Source organism: Colias eurytheme, chromosome 3, assembly GCF_061535395.1.
Source record: "Colias eurytheme isolate Ceu_HAF_F1 chromosome 3, ilColEury1 Martin Lab GWU primary, whole genome shotgun sequence".
NCBI classification, from domain to species: Eukaryota; Metazoa; Arthropoda; class Insecta; order Lepidoptera; family Pieridae; genus Colias; species Colias eurytheme.
This window is the reverse complement of record NC_142982.1, coordinates 12,892,708-12,911,184: the sequence shown is the minus strand read 5'-3', so window position 1 is coordinate 12,911,184 and position 18,477 is coordinate 12,892,708. Positions and strand designations below refer to the sequence as shown.

The window sequence follows — 18,477 nt, the reverse complement described above, 5'->3', positions numbered from 1 at the left end:
GTATTAATTTAGATTTATATCAGAAACGCACAACTCGATAACTTTTTAGTGTGTGACAGGAGTAGAATTGCCAGTAGCTATAAAAGTTTAGACTAGTGTTGTTTTGTTATACGCAGTATTTCTCCATTTTTAAAGTAAATTATTAATGTAAAATAAAATTTTAAATTACGAACATGAATGGCCAAAGTACCTGTTCTTATCGGTTAGAAGGAATTGCATGGTTTGCTTAGAGGTCTAACAGTGTTTGTGTTGCCCCACGTTTCGATATCATCAGTCATGTCCAGCCTTATCGCGGTTTAGATTGAGTGCCGGCGCCGTCTTTGAGAATTTATTTTAAGAATATTTTGCTACAGCTTGCGCCGCTACTCGGTACTTAATAATGCAATCAGAATTTTGCCTTCTTGAGAACCTTTGAAACACAAAAGCGAATATTAAAATACTTTTAAGATATTATTTTATGACAAGGAAAGAGTCTTTTCATAAACTAGAAATGAAATGGGTGAATCCTAAATCTGGAAACTGAAATATAATTCAGTTTCAAAGTTATATTTTTTTCGCTGTTCTTTACAAATCTATTTTTGACGGTTTTTTAAGTTGTCTTAGTCTAGACTCTAGCGAATCAAGGCGAAACATATTATAAGGTGGAATGGTGGAAACATGCATGCATGTAGGCATGGGTCTGCGTCAGTCTGCGTATAACAGTAGGTATATTAATGGTCCATTATTAATAACGTTTAGAGCCTTGAATGATTAGTGACCCAATTTAATTGTACCTCGTTCAGAGAAATATGTTTCCGATTGCATGCCGACTGACCGTGACCACATCGAATGGTATTTATGAAAATATTTAAGTATTTATTGCCCATGCCTTACATCCAGGGTAAAAGGAAAGTGGGTCGCCAACCGTGACACGGTTGTAGTATCGATCACTGGCTTTGTTACCCCGCTGAGGTATTAAACAACATAATAGACTGCTGTGATTATTGTTCCAGATGTAAACGATAGCCGTCGTTCTGTTCAATGGAATCTGGCATTGATTTTTTACACCATATACTTAAATGAAACAACATCAAGATTCAATTGACCGTTACTCATTATATCTAAGGTCTCGACAACCTTCTGTTCTGCAGTCTATGCGGGAAAACGTAAAAACAGACAGTTAACATGCATACATTTCTAATAATACTGCAAAATGAATTTACATACTAGATAATCTAAACAGTTGCATTATCTGCATTAGTGCAATTGGCATCTGCATGTTTGTAGGTAAGGTTGTTGTAAGGTCAATCATATGCGTGCATTAAAATCATATCAACACACGCAACTGCCAATATTGAATGATTTACTGCGTATTTGGTAATGTTTTGAACAATCATTGCATAAATAATGATGTTTAATCGCTTTATTAACCGATTTAATTTCAGATATAGGTATGTAGGTAGGTAGGTTTATTTCATGAATAAAATTAAAGCGTTTGTTTTTAAGCTGCGCTTGATGTTTATTGTTTGTAGATAAACATTTAAAATTAACAAAGTAATGTTGGATTTATCTGTTACTATGTTATACCGGGTAAAATAATGATATTTGAAAATGATGATGTTAAATAATACCACAGATAACTAATATAATACCTACTATGATAATACTTAGAAATAACATGGAACTATTTATGGTTTCGAAGTGTTATCGATTTTGTAGTTTTGGCATCACATTCTATATTTAATTATAAAGTTTTAAACTAATTATATTATGTAATGACTAATATCTCCCTTCCTATCCCCTATTACCTATGATAAGGTATCTACGTACCATAGATAACAACTTTATTAAACTGGTGCGGTGGTAAGTAGTAGAGTCGAGTTATGATTAAAGTATGATACATCATACAGCTCCTGTATATTATCACTACACCCCAGTGAGCAGACACCCACTATTTGAGCAGAACGGCCCCATTAGTAGTGGAGTGACGTGCATCAGTGCATATTAACGCCACAACGCTCTGTTACGCAGCTTTCATATTCCATGTCTGTTGCTTCACGCTATTAGCTGTGCTCGAGTGAACTATGATATTTATGTAACCTGCTACGACTTCCCCTGGCCTTTCACCTAAGGATAATAACCGATATTAAGGTGGCCCTCATTTTTGCGCTAGAATCTATGTTGTAAAATTAACTTACGTTATGTTGGCCAATGTTATATAAATGATGCTAATAAACAACCGATTCATAATACAATGTAAGCCCTCCCAACCTTTCATAAGATGACATTAATTATAAAATCTGATAACTCTCGGTTATATATAACAGCGGCGGACGGCTATTATTTCGTTAAAACCTTTGTGCGAATCGTAAAATACCGTCACGTGTTGGATGCCACGTGAGGTTGGTGAGATGTAACATTTTACATTAAAATCACATTTTATGTCGTGCTGGCCACTATGGGTTATTACTGCTATGATTTAGCACCTCTTTTGTCGTCGGGGAGACAAATTAGCACGTGTTAGGTACGTACATTATTGGCGGAAAAGAATACTTGAAGACCGCCGTCGTCATAAATAATTTTGTTGGTGGTTAATTTACCATATAAGAATGTTTGATGATTCTGATGGTCGTTGTTTGCATGGACTGAAAGAAAATATCAGTAAGTATACAGAGTGTAATCGTTAAGTGTGCACAGGCGATTTTTCCGTAAGTATTACAGATAACAAAAAACTTTAAACTGATATCGAAAGTAAGTACTTAACCTAATGAGTAAAATGACCGTACTTAATAAATTTTTACAAATAAATCGAGAAATATAAAGATTTTAGCTTTCTTTTTCTTTTTTGGTTTTCTGCTTTAATTACTTCGCAAATTTGAAGTGGCATTTTCCACGCTCTTTCCGGACATTTTCACGCATTTTCCGGATATTTTCCGGAGATTTTCCGAGCATTTTCCGGGCATTTTCCCACGCTTTTTTCGGACATTTTCACGCATTTTCCAGATATTTTTCAGGCATTACCCAGGCATATTCCACGGATTTTCCAGGCATTTTCCCGCCTTTTCCGGACATTTCCACGCATTTTCCGGATATTTTCCAGACATTTCCCTGGCATTTTCCGGGAATTTCCCAGGCATTTTCCGGGGATTTTCCGAGCATTTCCCTGGGATTTTCCGGATGTTTCCCTGGCATTTTCCAGAGATTTTCCAGGCATTTTCCACGCATTTCCCAGACATTTTCCGGACATTTCTCAGGCATTTTCCGGGGATCTTCCAGGCATTTTCCGGGGATTTTCCGAGCATTTCCCGGGGATTTTCCGGATGTTTTCAAGACATTTCCGGACATTTCCCTGGCATTTTTAGGGGATTTTCCAGGCATTTTCCACGCTCCTCCCGGACATTTTCACACATTTTCCGGATATTTTCCAGGCATTTTCCACGGTTTTCCCGGAAATTTCCACGAATTATCCGGATATTTTCCAGACTTTTCCGAGCATTCCCTGGCATTTTCCGGTTATTTTCCGGGAATTTCCCAGGCATTGTCCGAGGATTTTCCGAGCATTTCCCGGGGATTTTCCGGATGTTTTCCAGACATTTTCCGGACATTTCCCTGGCATTTTTCGGGGATTTTCCAGGCATTTTCCACGCTCCTCCCGGACATTTTCACACATTTTCCGGTTAATTTCCGGACATTTTCACGCATTTTCCGGATATTTTCCAGGAATTTTCCGGATATTTTCCAGGAATTTTCCGGAAATTTCCACGCATTTTCCGGATATTTTCCAGGCATTTTCCGGTTATTTTCGGGAATTTCCCAGGCATTTTCCGGATATTTTCACATTTTCCGGATATTTGAACATTTTCCGGATATTTACCAGGCATTTACCAGTGATTTTCCACGGTTTTTCCGGAAATTTCCTCGCATTTTCCGGATATTTTCCAGACTTTTCCGAGCATTTCCCAGGCATTGTCCGGGGATTTTCCGGATGTTTTCTAGACATTTTCCGGACATTTTCACGCATTTTCCGGATATTTTCCAGGGATTTTCCGGAAATTTCCACGCATTTTCCGGATATTTTCCAGGCGTTTCCGGTTATTTTCCGGCGCCAGCGCTTGTCATCCATGTGTAGCGACTAGCGTCTTGTATAACGTCACTTGCAAGTTGTGAATCAATGAACACACGTAGGCCCGAACCAAGTGATCGCTATGTACCTAAGTTGCGTCGACTTTTTGTTTTATATTTAGTAAAATACTTTATATTTATTTGATTTTATCAGTTACTAGCGGTCCGCCCCGGCTTCGCCCGTGGTACATCTTTTACGTTTTTACGTTTTCTCCACATAAAAACCATCCTCGTACTTCAAGGAATATAATAAAAAAAGAATTATCGAAATCGGTTCAGCCGTTCTCGAGTTATGCGCTTACCAACACATTTTGCGATTCATTTTTATATATAAGATTAATATTTATTAAATTTAATCGAAAATTGCACTGATTGCAATAGCACTTCATGTTCAAGTATAATCTTTTCGCTTATTTTAAAAAAGTATGCGCCGTCAAGTAATATTATATGTTATATTAAAGAGGCATAGTTAAATTATCGTATTACATGCTTCAGCAGTTGTGATCAGTAATTATAGAGCCAGGCATCACGACCAATTAATCTACCTAAGTGTTGATTATTATTAGATCTAAGATATAATATAGTGCTCACAACCAGGAATATTATATAATACCTACTTAGGTACCTACCTACCTACGTTTCAAGTTTAAGAACATGGTCATTTGTTATCATTATCAATGTTAACTAAATTTATGTAGGTACCTAGTTAGTTGCAGTTTTACGGGTTATTAATTAATATCGTTACCCAAGAACTGCGTCACAAATAGGAGAGTAGGTATACTTTTTAATTAAATTTTATGATTTACATGACACAAACAACAAAAATGATTTACAAAATAAATAATGAAGTGACCAAAGAAGAATACAAAAACTTATCAGACTAAAATAAATTCTGTAAACATATTACTTACTTAGCCTTAGGTAAGGTAGTTATAATAACTGAAACATATTATAAACTTATTGTCTTTATCCGTGCGAATTATTTTATAGATAGTTAACATTGACAATACAACACATTTATGCTATACTAGAGGTCCGCCCCGGCTTCGCCCGTGGTACATATTTCGCAATAAAAGGTAGCCTATGTCCTTTCTCGGGTATCAAAATATCTCCATACCAAATTTTATGCAAATTGGTTCAGTAGTTTAGGCGTGATTGAGTAACAGACAGACAGACAGAGTTACTTTCGCATTTATAATATTAGTATGGATGGGTAACATGATTACTTAGATCCTATCCGTCGCTTATTGTTGACTTCATGAATCATCTAAATATGCTTTAAAATTGTACTTTAAGTGATTCATAGAAAATGTAATCTTTTGTGCTGACATTTTCTGCGAACGTGCAACAATTATGCTTCATTTTACTTTATAGCATCTAATAATCATACTGAACAGTTAGCTTCCTCGAATGTCTGTACCTAAATTGTGAACTTTGGGAATTAAAAGAAAGGCCATAGTCATAGGTATAGGTGATAAATAAAGCTATGTATTTTCCGGCCATTTTCTTAAAAATTTACACTTACTAAATGCGTCCCACGGACTGAATCGGGATTGAAAAACAGCCTTCCTCGACAAAAAGTATTATCCAACACAAAAATATTATTCAGTACCTGAGATTAGCCTTTTTAATCAAACAAATTCCTCAGCTTTATAATATTATTCGTTTAGTCGGATGTTTCATAAATTATTGGGAAAGCCGCGTGCTCCTACTAGTTAAGATAAACGTACCGATGAAATAGACGACTGCAGTATTGTATTCATCTCTCTCACGTTTTGACATCAAAGAAGCCTTTGCTAGATCTTCATTTCAAATATTATAATTGTAAAGGAAAATAATATTGTTTGACGGCACGGGCGTTATAAAAAATAATTTGGCGCCTGAGTGGCTAATATAACTCTTAATTTCCTTGTCTTTCAATTCTATTTGGAAAGTATTAACGAGGCGCCTTATTTTCCTTTAAAACAATAATTGTGGGTTTTTTTATGAAGGAAGCATACTTATTATTCATTCTATATTTTTATTCGACAATTTGGTTTTAGAAAGAAATAAACTAAGCAAGGTTAATTAATTAATTAATCTCACACCATCGATTCATCCACATGACTGTTCTGCTAAATTCTTTAACATAATTAATATGACATTTTTATGTGCAATGTGTTCACAAAACGCAAATAAAATAATTACTTAGTGCTTAAAAATTTAAAATATTTTTGGTAATGTTTCATTTTTCAACTGTTTTTTTTTTATAAATAATTTAAACTGTTTTACTGTTCACGCTTTTATCCTGTACTAGCGGTCCGCTCCGGCTTCGCCCGTGGTACATATTTACGTTTTCTCTACATAAAAACCATCCTCGTACTTCAAGGAATATAATAAAAAAAGAATTATCGAATTCGGTTCAGCCGTTCTCAAATTATGCGCTTACCAAATACCAACACATTTTGCGATTCATTTTTATATAAAAGAATAATAGATATGCATCCTTTATAATAGATATGCGACAGGTGTACCTAGATTGTGTAATTTTGATTGTAATATTATTTAGACCTCTAGGTACCCGAAAATCACAAGAGGCATTGTAACAAGGGACGTTATTGTGATGGACATATCTACGTCGTATGAATTAGCTATTGTGGTACACATTATATAATTTATGTATTGGTTTCAATATCTACATGGTGTTTATTTTATTACGCAAATATTATTTGACCCTGATATACATTTTTGTTATGTTTTAAATAATCCAGATGATGATACATCTGTTTCAATAATCGTCAATGGACAAGACGATCATAAATCTCTGTTGATCATCATCAGACATCTTTCAGTACCTAGTCGTTACAACTGCGGAACCTTTGGTTCCTTGTCGAAAAAGTGCCTAGTACCTATTTACTGAAAACAAGTAGTCAAAGTGATAAATGAAAGGCAATTTGAAATATTTAACCTCCTATTATACACCACACTTTTTTTTTGTAAGTGGGGAAATCTTGCAACCCACGGCCTCCGGGGGAGAGGCCGTTGGTTATGTCCGATTTCTACCGACCAAAACCCCACTGTGTACCGTCAAGTCGCATCAACGACAGGGCCACGGGTATAGGTAGAATTCGTCATACACCACACTTACAACAAAGTTATTTAGTGACAATAGTGTCAAAACAGTGTAGACGTGATGACGGTGCGACACTATAAGATCTGACTATAGGACTATAGATAGGTATAAACGTTTATGACTTCTATTGTGCTGCGTGTCGCTATTATATTACCTTATAGTGCTATTACTTTGTATCATGTATGTATTACTTCCATGTTTTGTATCTACTGTTTACGGTACTGAAACTATGACGTTTGAAAAGGTTGAATGGTTATAGAAAGAGATGCTGGGATGTTCTGATAAAGTACTAAGAAGCAATTAAAAGATTAACAGAAGAATTATTGTATTGTTTATAGATTTATCATAGGATATTTTGAATTTCTAATGATTCTTTTTATATTTATTTGTGCAAATTAGAATGTCTCATAGAAGTACTCTACTTACGTGGACGGAATAATAATTCGTAACAAGGTAATTGTCAATTGTTCTGAATGATAGCAGTCGTTTGTTTACTTCTTTCACAGAATACCTATCTAGATGTTTTTAGATAACTTACATATAGAGGGAATAGCAATTACGACAATATTTTGGCATGTTTATTGTAACATCAGTCGATTTTAATGTTTCTTTTGTAATAAATTGATGTAGGTACATGTAACAATTGAAAGATAATATTTTAGGTTGTATCTTTACAAAGGATAACTATGTCCTCATTTTGTTCCTAAAAGAAAAATACACAGAATTTGTTATTAGGCTTAACGAGCCAAAATATAGTGTTCAATAAGAAAAACTATTTGCTTGGTCGTTCTTATTATAATTTATGTCATCATACTTAAGTAAATATTACTTACTTAAGCATTTTTTTTAGGAATGAATTCTTGGGGCTCTTCATATACCTACAATGTAATTTACATAGTAAAAAAAGTTTCCTAGAAAAAATATGAGCAGCATTTTACAGCCATATCAAGGAAAGGATGCACTAGGATTAGTACTTACTAATGGGGCACTTGCCCCAATTACCTATATCCTGCGACTTTGCTATTCTCAAGTGTAGGTGTTTCATCTAAATAGAGGACATGAGTATTAGTGCATTGTAGTTTTAGATTTGCATCTTGCGTTTTATGCAATTCGTAAATAACTAAATTGCTATAATTATACAGTATTTTTTTGTAGGTATTTGTTATAAATTATTTAGATTTTAAACTACCTACAGCTAGACTAGGCCCGAGGTATATATAGGTATCCATATTTGTCTACAGGTATCTATCTACCTATCCTACCTATATGTAGACAAAATTTCATTCACTCCATCCTAATGTTTTAATGTGAAAAAGTAAAATATTGATGTTCTCATGATTAAACATAGTTACATGCAATTACTTTCTAACTTACAGTACCTAGCTGCTAATCAATTTCAAAAACATATTGTTCTTGTTAGAGGGTGGTTCGTCCAAATATAGCTACACATTCAGGAAAGTCAGCAATTTGCCTGAACTTGATCTGCGAGTCATATTGCCTCTCCAATTAGTGCAAAGGGTAATCAAAGAGCTCAGGAAGCATTTACCAGGGTCCCTTAATCGATGAGAGCTGATGACGGACAATTGTGAGCATCCGTTTGCTATTCTTGTCAACTGCGTGCCAGTGAACTTGCTAAGGCCATTCTTGTTATGTTTTTTCCTAAAATAGTTTTTCGCAATACGCAAATGTCGCGGCAATTAACGAAATATGGTTTCAAAGAATATTTTTATTGCGTTTAATGTTTTGGTTCTGAGATTTTTTTGTTGTTTTAATGTGTTTAATTGATTAAGATGAGGATGGCAAATTTTAGAACTACACTTCGACAATAATTAGCACTAAAATTAACACATAGAATATCAACGAGTTGACTTATTACCTAAATCCTTTATAAATACATAAATTCTGTAATACCTACTTTGCAAGCTTAATATGATTTATACTGCGCAATAAAACTTAGCAGACGCTTATTGAAATTTCTAAAAAACTATGCAAATAGTTTCAAAATATTTGTTCGCTCATGACGCTCTTCTTCTATACATATATTTAACAATAGCACGCACGTGTTGAAAATACTCGAATATTGATTATCACGGCTGTTAATTACTGAATCCACTTGAAAAATCTTATCCAATCAAACACTGACTTTTGGTAAGTGGTATGTAAATTGAATGTCATCAATCATGGTTGTGATGGTGAGCAAAAACTGTAGGTAGTTGAAGTTATCAAGTTAGGGTAATCCCAGTAAATCATTATTTGTATATACCTAATGGTTTTGTATATAAATGCTTTGTTTTTACGATCGTCGGGTTTTCCTTTACAAATGCTTGGAATTATGATTTTTTAGAATAGTTGTCAAGTGTTGGTACTTGGTATGAACGTTGAACAATGATTTTGATGGTTGACGTTTTTGCCAAAAAATATAAAAACATGCCTCCTCACCGTTGGCTCTTATTTGCTATAAAAAAAACATCATTATATAAAACTCATTATCATACAGTGATGACAAGTTGTGAATTTAGAAAAAAGCTACTGTTTTTAACAGAATATATTTATTTTGCAAAAACAATAATAAAGAAAAACAATAAATTTTAAAAAACAATATTGCTGTAAACAAAAATGTTAATATTTATCCATTTACCTAGCGTTCTTATCTTATCTCTACATAATATTATGTTAACGCAAAATACATTCAGCAAACTTTTAATACATAATCTCCAAATACAGTGACGATAAATTTAATAGTAGTTAACTAGGCTATACAAAATAAAATATTAGATTTTAATAAGTATTAAATTAAATTCTTATCGTCATTTAATTTTTATTTTATTTTATTAAAATTATATGATACTAGAGGTCCGCCCCGGCTTCGCCCGTGGTACATATTTCGCAATAAAAGGTAGCCTATGTCCTTTCTCGGGTATCAAAATATCTCCATACCAAATTTCATGCAAATTGGTTCAGTAGTTTAGGCGTGATTGAGTAACAGACAGACAGACAGAGTTACTTTCGCATTTATAATATTAGTATGGATTGTTTTGTGGTATTTTTAAGAACCATTGTCATCGCCGAAATAGCTCAGTTGGGAGAGCGTTAGACTGAAGATCTAAAGGTCCCCGGTTCAATCCCGGGTTTCGGCAATTACTTTTTTATTTTTTTTAACTTAGTGCATGTAAGTTATATACGTAGTGATGGTATATTTATAAGTAGATACATTTTCCTAGATCATGAAAAAAATTCTTGGTGTGAGGTAAAAATTTAAAATGTTGGTAAAACAAAATATCGTAGAACACTGATATTTCCTCCCTACTGGATTCCCTTCATAATATTAGGGATGAGTTTATTCTTTTCCTTGTTTTTCTCTATTCCCAGCATATTATTTTCCTTTAATAAAGTTTACTCACAATAATTTTACTTTTATTTTTAATTATAAATTGTCCATGCATTTTGTTATAACAAAAAAACTTATTTGCATGTAGGTATGATATTGTTAGAATTGTCACACGGCACGCACACCAAATAGCATAGTATCAAATAGTAGGTAACTATTTATGTACTTACTACAAAAAGTTAGGTACCTATTATTTTTCGGTTTAACGACGACGAGTTTTTGCGATCTAGCAATTAATTTAATGTCTTTCTTTTGTTTCTTTTAAAATAATCAATTGTTGTTTTACGAAGGATTACCATCAAGTTTTTATAAATAATGCTGATTCCTATTCAAATAGGTACCTATATTCCATTGTTTGATTTTGGCCGTATTTAATCGTAATAATAATGAATGACGTAGATACGGTTATTATTTGTACTAATTAGCTGACGATCATTACGACGACCTGAACATGTGACTTCATTATATTTATTTGTAAATTAACCACAGATATTATGAGAAAAATTAGTGCACGTGTGGGAAACAATGAACTTAAGAAGATTACACGTAGATAAAATTTGATGGTGCCAAAGATTATTTATGAAAAAGAAGTCTATTTTGTCTGTTTGTCTCTTGTTGTATAAAGCTTCTATCCTATCTGATTGATATCCTACTGATGAGATTTTGTCTGCTACCAAAAGGAATATTATTTCCGATACATTCCCGTTGGATATGTTATAAATTATGAAAACTGGACTTTGCCTCCAAAAATATTTAATGAAATCACACAAGTAGTTTCTGAAAAAATATGATTAATAAAACTTTTCAGAATTATAATTGTACCCATGAGCTATAGGTAGTATCTGAGTTATTAGTATAAATATTGTAGACACATCCAGTTATTAGATAAAGATATAGATGTATTCTACTGATACCTATTACCAAATAGAAGCGGTTATGATTATATGACATGTAAAGTTCAAAGAAGCCGTCATCTCGGCGCGTTGCGTGTGCGCAAATAGCCGCCTTCCGCTACCACTTCCCGTTAGCTGACTCGGCATTAACTGACGATGCATCATAACTCACTAATACTTGTGTAATGTTATATGTTTATATAATACTGTATGTTATGTAATTTGTGGCACTCTGGAGCGGTTTGTCAATATAATTGGTCAGGAAATCCTTGTAGCGGATTTAAAACGCTAACTTCCAGGGTAATATTCTTCATTTATGTAGTGCACATCGGCATTTATTTTGGTTTGTTCTCTGTGCTTGCTTAGCTCTTACAAATATTAAATAAACTATGTAAGTACACGTTCGGACCATAAATTAGATAATGTAACAAAGACTGTTCGTAGGTTACCAAAATATGAAGTCAACGTTATTTTATAAACTTGATAGTTTAGAAGTTTTTAAAATGAACCCAATCTAAAAGAAGAAGTGAAGAAGTCATGATCCCCAGGACACGACGATGCAACGACCTGAAACTACATCAAGAACGGAATTGAAAAGTTGGACTTTATTTTATTCCCAAGGTTTTCAATGCACACTACGTACATAGTACAAAGAGATCATATCCATAATTATAACCACTTTATCCTAGTTTGTATAATCATGTCTTATTATACGTATAGTTATATCCACGTTATATCTAAATATATATTTTCCGCCTGGACTTTGCTCTTGTACAAACATTTCAGTCGTAAAGCTGGAAAATGCCGAGATCTGAAACATTCCGAGGGTTAGTGCTGCAGTAATGTTTACAGCTGTCATATGGACTATGGCGTCAATCAATTTCAGGAATTTCACGCACTGCGGGAGGTCCTCACTAGTTTCGATATTGACATGTAGGGAAACGTTTTGAAGTTTAAATACACGTGTGATAAAATTGTATTTTCTAATTTCTACTCTAAATCTACCTACTAGTAAAAAACAAATATGTATTTAGAAAAATGTGCGTTTCATACTTAAATCTATATTAAGGCTAGTTGTATATTTCTAATAAACGTTTTTTATATTATATATGTTATGGACCAAGTGATAAATTGGGCAGTATACATAATGCACGGTCATTATGAAAAATGCCCAATATGAGAGTGCAATTTGATAATAATTATTCAAATAATCAAATTGACCGGGCATTATACATATTGCCCATCACCTTTTGGGCAGAGTAAAACAAACATATATAATTACAATTTTTTTTATTGTTATTGTCATTTAACTTAAAATAAACTAAATATTAAACCACTTAAACAATCAGGCTCATTATTTGGATTAATTACCAAGGACTTCTACCTTAAAAATCCACTAGTTTTTGCATTTAAAACTTAAGGAAAGTCATATTAAAAATATAACATAAAATATAATTAAATTTAAAACAAAAATTTCACAACGTACCTTTGTTTTATAGAAATGACTTATAGTTCAGGATCCCTCGCCCATTTTTGCAAGTGATTACTATCAAGCTAATTTTCCGTGAGTAGCTTTATTTTGATGAGACGATCAATAATTTCCTGTATGAAACTCTCGATTGCGGTAGCTAACAGAGGTAACAAGGATAAAATTTTTTGATTTGATGGTTCTCAAATATTAGAATACTGTGTTGTGAATGAAATATTTATTAGAACAACTGCCACTGTGATGGCATTTTGAGGTACACAACTTTTTGGCTTTGCGACAACTTTTCAAGCTTTATTATCAAATTGCCCAATTGTCATGTAGCATTATAATAATGACCGTGCAATGTAATAAATAATGAAGTTAAGATAGTAATTAATCACTTAGCCCAATAAAGCTAGACATTATTCATAATGCTCGTGCATTATAAATAATGCCCGCATTAATCACCTGGTCCATAACATATACACCGTATGCATCCTATAACATAGCTATTTAATGGTTTTATAATAGCACATACAAGTTTTTACGTTTGCTCCTTTTTTCCTTTACAACGGATACCAACACAAGAAATATAAATAATTGGTAAGTAATGGTCATAAGAACCAAATGGGTAAATAACAACTTATTAATTTCGTCATTTAAATTTGCATCGTCTTATGTAACTGTTATCACGATTAACCATTATAGAGTAATTATGCAGAAATTATCGACAAAGTAAATGCGTCTAATTCTGTACTCCTCACGATTTCTGCTCATTTGTAAAACATCGTGAAACCACGTGTTGTTAACAATTATAAATAGCTTGGTGTTTATACCTTACATTAAATATTTTTAAATGTAAAAATGTTATAATAACTATTAACTACAGTCTACACGTTAATTATGAAAATAATTACGTCATCTGAAATACAAATAAACTTAATATTACATAATGCATTTCTTTGGTATCGTTATGTTTTAAAATAATATTCTACGTTCTTACAACTATTTCTAACGTCTGCTCTCTGCACTCTTTGCGTAGCTTCTGAAACAATACAAATTTAACATTAATTATTCTAAGATAAAGTGGGGAAATATCAAATGTCCTATCAAATGCTGGATAGAATGGTAAATGTCGGGGGACATTCACCTTTACTTTATTACCTTTATTCACTACCATTTTGTAAACATTGAGATATAATTGTGAAGATGCTCCAATACCACCAAAGCAACTGATACAATCTGTTCAAAACAACAGTGCGTAAAGAGTCTCCTGACTATTGAATGTCAAGGCGGGTTGTGGCTTGCGGGTAACCGAATACGTTACCATTTAGCAGTTCCTACACGTGCCGTAAGCAATCACCTTTGATGCTTTTAATTAACTCTTACTGGAAATGGTGTTTGTATAAGGTAATGCAGTACAGTCTCGTAGTTTTAATGTATCGTATGTTGGTAAGGAAAACATATGAGGAAATTAGAAGCGGGTAAGAAATAGTTTTCAAGATTTAGAGGTGAGAAAGTAGGCGAAGTTTTATATTTTCTGTTTTGTTAGGCCAGGATGCATATTTAGAGAATTTTTACTATTTCCAGGATGATTGCACATTTTATTTTATTTTATTTTATTTGTATAAGAACATAACAGTCATACATGATTTAATATAACAAAGTTCTAAAATTCACTACGACCACACAACATGTTCAATTATTAAAAAAGAAAAACAGCATATAAAAAAGAAAATAATTTGGAAAATCCAAAAGTGCACGCCTCATATTTTTTTTTTAATAAATATTTATTAATTATTATTTTTGTTTATTTAATAACAATTAAACCACATCGAATCAGACCCTGAAAAATGAAAATTCCTGAGCATACTCAAGCGTAAGAGAAAAAAAAAGACTCGATTAGTAAAGTATTTCGGTCGCTATCGTGTTAACAAGAAAAAGGATCCGCACATACAGACACACGGACGTCCAAGACAGAACTTTTTTAAACTGTTTTTTAACTAGTTTAAATAACAAAAATGACATCAAAAATATCATGAACGTTAAAAATAGTGTTTTTTCTTAATATGTGTGTGTATGTATTATCTTACAAGTGCAATGTATGATACATAAAGACATTTTAAGTTTGAAAAATCAGATGTTTTGCGCGAAGTGACAGTAGTACCCACCTCAACGCTTCGCTTATGAGGCGTGCAACAAGCCTCACGCAAATGAACTATAATTAACTACTAATCTTAATCATAAAATAATAAATAAAGCCCACATTTAAATACAAAACTTAGAAAAATAAATAATTTAAATTATACATAAGTAATAAGTTACACATTAGCTACATAAAATGGTATTTCTTAATTGATTTCTATAACTATTACAAGAACATTGAAAAATATCGATGTCTAATAATTTATCATTATAAAATTTGGCTGCTCTTTTTAAGAAGGCATTCTTGGCGTAATTTGTATTACAGGGAGTGACTTCAAATGTGTATCTGCAACGTGAGGAAATTCTGGGAACTCTTAATTTTATTTTTTCCAATAACAAGCCTGAATCAGTTATGCAATGCATAATCTTGTAAAGAAACATCTGGTCCAAAAATAGACGACGCTTTTCCAGTAAGCTTATATTATGTTTTTTAAAAGTAGTTTCATAATTGATAAAGGTATATCCAGTCCGATATTCTAAAGCTTTTAGAAATTTATTTTGAATTTTTTCTATACGAGTAATGTGGACATTGTAATAAGGGCTCCATACAATAGATGAAAATTCCAAAATACTGCACATATTAAAGCCAGTTGGTAATAATCCCAAAATTGTTTTAATAAGAATTTTTTTATAACAAATTGAAAAATTGTATATTTGCATGCATGACGTGCATCATAAGTGTAAGTAAATAAAGGAAATTTGCTCAACGGCAGCAAATGGGTTTTTAAGTAACTGTAGTCATTGGAAAAGTCAATATTTACATTATATACTCATGTTCTTAACGGCAATTTTTAAACTTTTATGTAGAACATAACTATTTATTTTCCTCCTCACCTTTTCCCTGTTGTTTTACATGTCCCATTAGTAAACTAATTGATTTGTTTACGTGACCAACACTTTTGTTATTATCATCTGGTCAAACATACATCGTTTCTGAAAGCATCTAAGAGAACATCTAGTGGTGAATTGCGGAAATAATATGCTAAATCAGCCATCATATTTTATTACCTTTTTATAATTAGCAATGTATATAAGAAACCACTTAATCTGCCTGCCAACTGTTAACAATGAAATGGGAGGTCACACTCAATCAAATTCACTGAAAATCTAAGCTTCATTAAAGCAAAACTAACCCCAAATGTTCGGAAAAGTCATAAAGGCGCCATTAAAATGTGGGTCATGGGCGGTGCCGAAGTTGATGAAACTTTGCTTCGAAGTTCGAGGACACTCGACCTTCCAAGGATTCTTTGGTCCCTGCTGCGTATATATTGCGATGAAGGGCGATAAGATTTTCACGGGTTGGATATTTTTAGTCGACTTTATTCAGCGTGTTATCGTAATGAATTTTAATGCTATGGCTGTCCAAATTTTATACAATTGATAAGAAAACACGATATCTAATATGTAATTATATTAAATTAATTAATTTCCCAACAAAAGAATAGAAAACTATAATAATTAATGCAAGATAAACATTTATAGAATTTTTTAAATTACGTTCTACAAATAACACGTACTGTCAAACATTCAATTGTTACTATAAAAATATTTTTTATATCAATATTGTACATAATTATTACTAAAAACTATACAGTGTTTTTCTTCTTATTTGGTAAATATAAGAAAATATAACATATATACCTATACCAAGTCAATAAAATAACACCGAGAAGAATTTTTCCAACAAAGCTTCCCAACTAATTGGATTCGATTTCACCTTAGCTTTTAAAAGTTTCGGCCATTATGTCTTATTTTCGAGCTTTGACCGGCCAAGACCAAATTGCTGACTCGTAAGTTTCAACTTTATTGTTCAAACTTTGTGGCATATAATAGTATTTATCAGATATTTGATTTGTGCTTTTATGGATTAAATTAAGAATTTACCTACAACCGATTTGGATAGTGTATCATAAATAAGTTTTAATGCAAGCGAAGATAAATCCAACGAATCTAATTCATTAAAATATTCTGCTCTTGAATTGTAGGTTTAGTACACTAGGTACTTCAAACAATTTTTTGTCATTTTCATGTTTTTTTGTTGTACTTACATGTGATTCTCCGCATTTACATTTCTCAGAATATAAAATACATTGTTAAATCACCAGAATCGAATACAAAAAGAAATTCACGCTACAGCATTTTCATGGGAATTTTCTGAATTAAAAATGCAGTAAAAGAGAGAATATATTCTAAAATTTATTTCATTTATAACATGAAGGCTGACTTCAGAAATAAATTTTGAAGTGCTTTCCAACATCAAAAATAGTTCATATTTCGTATTAGTATTTCTTTTACATGAACCAAAAGAATAGATGATGAAGTTCCAACGTGCACAAAAGAAAGTCAAATTGTGGCATATAACTCAATATTCCTAGAATCCATCAATCCGTAACGAATATGCAAATAAACATATTTCAATACATTTGCAGACGGCTCTATTTATTTTTCACATTTCAAGATCGCTATAAATGCGTTTATGACCGCTAAATCTTGGCTACAACCATCGTATTCAACATCTCAATATATGTAACAGCATTGATGTTTATTATTCCTACTATGTAAATTCAATACTTCCGACTGAAACATCAATATATATTTAGAGAGCGAAATAAGTTGTAGACGCGATAATAATCCGATGAAAGGTTTTCATTTCTAATCGAATTTTATCTATGTTTGTTGGAAATGGATGATAAAGTTCAGTTTCTATTGAAGCTAAGAAATACATATTTAATGAAATATAATATCGCTTTGTATAAATGTATGCACAATGCCTGCAATGATGAAACCCAGTGCCTTTCTTACTAGCCTTCCATTTGAACAATTCAACTTCGATTCAGAGAATATGAAACTGTCTTTGTGACTACGTAAAAGAATAGGCCAGATTAAAATTGTATAAAATAAAACCAAAGAGAATAACTACTACTATGGTTGAATGAAAAAACTGCACACAGCTCTATTTTTCTTTTTATATTATAAAAACATGAATTAACCAACAAATTCTTTAGAATAAATTTACTGACATAGTTAATTCTAAAGCCTTACCAAGTAACTTTACTTTTAATAAAAGCTATGAATTGCCTCATACTGTTCTAATTAGCTCTATGCGGTTTTCAAAATATGAGTAAGACTGAAAAAAGTTCATTCATAAGGCCTTCATAGAACGTTTCTTTAACCCCGTCCTTTCATGCGAGTTTGTATTAAAGCCCGTGAAAGCCTGCGAAGAGCTTCAGTTGCCGCGAGGGCGTCGAGCTATCCGCCCGCCCGCCCTACAACTCTTTTGTATGAAAGTTTTTTGGTCCATATATTTTGG

The 18,477-nt window shown here is 32.6% G+C and overlaps 1 non-coding gene across 1 annotated transcript; it reads left to right on the top strand.

The window, feature by feature from the left end:
* The first annotated feature begins 10,277 nt into the window (after positions 1-10,277).
* TRNAF-GAA (transfer RNA phenylalanine (anticodon GAA)) lies at positions 10,278-10,350 on the top strand. The gene has a single exon. It is a non-coding gene; the product is annotated as a tRNA-Phe (tRNA).
* Positions 10,351-18,477: the final 8,127 nt, after the last annotated feature.